This window comes from Schistocerca piceifrons, chromosome X (genome assembly GCF_021461385.2).
Source record: "Schistocerca piceifrons isolate TAMUIC-IGC-003096 chromosome X, iqSchPice1.1, whole genome shotgun sequence".
In the NCBI taxonomy this organism is placed as follows: Eukaryota; Metazoa; Arthropoda; class Insecta; order Orthoptera; family Acrididae; genus Schistocerca; species Schistocerca piceifrons.
In genome coordinates this window covers 72,980,623-72,984,973 of record NC_060149.1, presented here as the reverse complement: position 1 = coordinate 72,984,973, position 4,351 = coordinate 72,980,623, and the positions used below count along the sequence as shown (strand labels likewise).

Sequence of the window (4,351 nt, the reverse complement as noted above, 5' to 3'; positions counted from 1 at the left end):
CAGACCTGTGTAATGTGTCAGCACTCCAACCATCAACTCAGCTAAGGGAGATATTAGTGTTATCTGTTCTGAAACGAGAATTCAAAAGGTCGACGCGAAGCAAAGTCTCGTTGGACAACTCGCAGTTTGATTGTAGCAGTGGATCTCCTGTGAAGCTGACACTATCGCGGCATCAAAGACAGTAGACGGCGTAGACTGTGGTACATTAGTAAATAAACTGGTAGCGACTAAATAAAATAAAATCATAAGGACGGCTGTAGGTGTTTTTATTTTTTGTCACGATAGTAACGGCCGTCGTCCCAGAGACCTCCTGCTAAAAGGGTAGACATACAGAAGTCTAAAATTGGTTTGTTTGCAGATGACGCGCGCATTATCACTGCAGATTGAGTTCAAGACCTCCAAATCTTATTCTGAGGAATAGCAAAAAAATGGCTCTGAGCACTATGGGACTTAACATCCGAGGTCATCAGTCCCCTAGAACTTAGAACTACTTAAACCTAACTAACCTAAGGACATCACACAAATCCATGCCCGAGGCAGGATTCGAACCTGCGACCGTGGCAGTCGCGCGGTTCCAGACTGAAGCGCCTAGAACCGCTCGGCCACCTCGACCTGCGGGGAATGGCAAATTTTTGTTTTACATCGAATAAGTTCAATCGCAATAATATTTTTTTACACCATGCACATAAAATGAACAAAAATTCTTCACATAATGTACACGATGGAGAAGCCAATATAAAATAAAATTCAGCAGGATTCCAAGGTTTCACGGGTGATCCCCTAAATATCCTGATTTGTATCTGGCATATTTCAGTATATTGGTAAGCCTTGGCGAAGAGAAAGATTATGTACTACTGAGTACCGCTTCATTGTGTTGTTTCTCAAGTGGAGATTAACATCATAATCATTCAGCAGAACTAGATTTGAATATCTTCTCATAAAGTTCATCCATCACTGAAAGCCGTATACCTTCCACGGCTGATCTGTGTCATCGAGACTTGTGGTTGTGATTGTGAAAGAACGGTTCTTTCACATTGACCGCCGCAAGAATCTAACCATTATATAGATATTTCTCCGTCTCTGGGAAAGAAAACATCCTTAAAAAATCTTCTTATCTTGACAGACGCTTGTTTACCAGATTTAGATGTTTCTACAAGGACATTTGGCGCTTCTAAAAGAGATTCTCGGACCAAACTCACTATTAGGTACCTTTAAAACTATGAAAAGGCGGATATCAGTGTCGAAACGCTATTTCGAACATCATACCCGAGAATAAAAAACATCTGGTAATCCCAAAGGGCTCGATGGGACGGGTCAAACTGTGGAACCTATACGGCTTTCGATGTTGGAAGAACTTTGTGAGAAGATATTCTGATCTATTTCTGCTGAATGATTATGATGGCACTCTCCACTTGAAAAGGGATACAATCAAACTGCAGTCACCAGTATATGACCTATTCTCTTTGTCAAGGCTTAAAAGTGTACTGAAATACGGCTGATACAAATCAAGATATTTAGAGTATCACTCGTGACAATTTGAAATCCTGCGGAAATTTGTTTTATATTGGATTCTCCGTCGTTTATGTGAAGAAGTTCCGTTTATTTTTCGTGCATAGTGAAAAAAAGTTGTGTTTGATGCATTTCCTTGCGGACAATCATTAGTGTAATTATATATATGAAGACAGTAACTGCTCTCAAAAGAACAGAATACTGAAGATGACCTTGCAGCTTTTCCCTGGAATAAATGATAACTAACTGAAACCCTCAGCTGCCGACAGGTGTTGTTGATATACCTGGATGTGGACAGCTGAAAATGTGTGCCCCAACCGGGACTCGAACCCGGGATCTCCTGCTTATGTGGCAGACGCTCTATCCATCTGAGCCACCGAGGACACAGATGAATAGTGCGACTGCAGGGACTTATCCCTTGCACGCCTCCCGTGAGACTCACATTCCCAACTGTCCACAATTCTACATATGTAATGTACCTTATAGACATTTGCCCATCCACTCAATACTCGCGCACGCTTTGGCGATTCCCGTAAGAGTTTGGGCAACCTGTGCGCATTCGCACAGACGAAGGTCAATGGCTGGGTAGCCTTTAACTAATATATATATATATATATATATATATATATATATATATATATATATATATATATATATATATGAGGGCGGTTCAGAAAGTAACCTCCGATTGGTCACAGTGCGGGTTGTGGGGGGAGTAGCGACGCCATCTGTGCGTTCACGCACTCAACAGGTCAGTCGGCATCAAGCCGTGGTCGAGTGAACGTCGTACCTGCGCTAGTTTAGTTTTTGTGGCAGTTTGAAATGTGTGCTGCAATAGAAAACCCCGCCAAATGTGAAGTGCGTGCTGTCATAAGGTTTTTTACAGCCAAAGGATATTCTGCAGCAGCTATTCATCGTGAGCTTTGTGCCGTGTACGGACCAAGAGTTATGAGTGAAGGAGTTGTCCGTGAATGGGTACGTTAATTTGAAAGTGGACGAGAAAACGTTCATGGTGAAGAGAGGAGTGGTAGACCATCATTGGTGACTGACGAACTCGTTCAGACAGTTGATGCAAAAGTTCGTGAAAATCGACGTTTGTCAATGTCGGAGTTGTCTACTGGTTTTCCACAGATTTCTAAGACTCTCTTGTACGAGATAGTGACAGCAAGATTGGGTTACCGTAAGTTCTGTGCACGATGGGTGCTCAAAATTCTTACCGACCACCACAAAACTCAAAGAATGGCCTCTGCATTAGACTTTCTGTCAGGTTATGAGGACGAAGGAGAACCATTGTTAAACAGAATCGTGACCGGTGACGAAACCTGGATTAAGTACGTGAACCCTGAGACAAAAGAACAATCAAAGATGTGGGCACATTCAAATTCGCCTACCAAACCAACAAAAGCCTCGCAAGATTTTTCTGCCAGAAAACTGATGGCAACGGTGTTTTGGGATGCCAAAGGGGTGTTGTTGGTTGAATTCATGGAATGTGGTACGACCATTAATCAAGACGTTTACTGTTAAACAATAAAAAAGTTACGACGAGCTATACAGAACAAACGCCGTGGTATGCTGACTTCCGGTATCGTTTTTTTGCACGATAACGCCCGTCCTCACTCTGCTCGCAGAACAACGGCCCTTCTTGAGTCCTTCAAGTGGGACGTTATCAACCATCCACCTTACAGCCCAGACCTGGCGCCAAGTGATTATCACCTCTTCATGCATTTGAAGAAATGGCTCGGGTCACAGAGGTTTGATGACGACGAAGAGCTCAAAGATGCGGTCACAGGCTGGCTCCAGGCACAAGCGGGTGATTTTTATGCAGAAGGAATTTCAAAGCTTGTGAAGAGATACGATAAGTGCCTCAATCGCTATGGAGACTATGTAGAAAAATAGTGGAAAGATGTAGTTGTAAGATGTATATATTAAAATATTTTTATTTAACTTGGTGTATTTTTTTAAATCAACCGGAGGTTACTTTCTGAACGGCCCTCGTGTATATATATATATATATATATATATATATATATATATATATATATATATATATATATGAAGACAGTAACTGTTCTCGAAAGAACAGAATACTGTTGATGACCGTGCAGCTTTTCTCTTACGGGAATCGCCAAAGCGTGCGCGAGTAATGAGTGGATGGGCAAATGTCTATAGGGTACATTACATATGTAGAATTGTGGACAGTTGGGAATGTGAGTCTCACGGGAGGCGTGCAAGGGATAAGTCCCTGCAGTCGCGCTATTTATCTGTGTCCTCGGTGGCTCAGATGGATAGAGCGTCTGCCATGTAAGCAGGAGATCCCGGGTTCGAGTCCCGGTCGGGGCACATTTTTTCCGCTGTCCATATCGAGGTATATCAACAACTCCTGTCGGCAGCTGAGGGTTTCAGTTAGTTATCATTTATTAGTGTAATTATTTTCTATAATAATAATAATGAATTACGTATTATTTTCAATTTACAGAATACACATGTGTGAAATGGTAAACTAAAACAATGTGAATGTAAAACATTAAATAACGGTTTAAAACATAAAACAAACATGAGTAAACTAAGTAATTAGAATGGTAATTAATGTTTAGTTATTTTAATTAAATACATAGAAAATACTCCAACAGCATATTGTGTACAGCTTATTTTCCAAAAACTGTATTCCAGGAAACAGCTTTATTACACGAGGATGTAAGTGGCTTGAAAGCTTCTTTTATTTATGTTGTAACAAAGGTATTTATTTTTCAAAATTAATTAATGGTTGTGGAGTATTTTGCAAAATTTCAGATTATTACAGAAGTCGATTATATATTTTTAGTGGACTTTAACTACAGGATCA

At 40.8% G+C, this 4,351-nt stretch overlaps 1 non-coding gene across 1 annotated transcript; it reads left to right on the top strand.

Moving 5' to 3' along the window:
- Positions 1-3,775: 3,775 nt before the first annotated feature.
- Positions 3,776-3,849, top strand: Trnat-ugu. The gene has a single exon. It is a non-coding gene; the product is annotated as a tRNA-Thr (tRNA).
- The last annotated feature ends 502 nt before the right edge of the window (positions 3,850-4,351 follow it).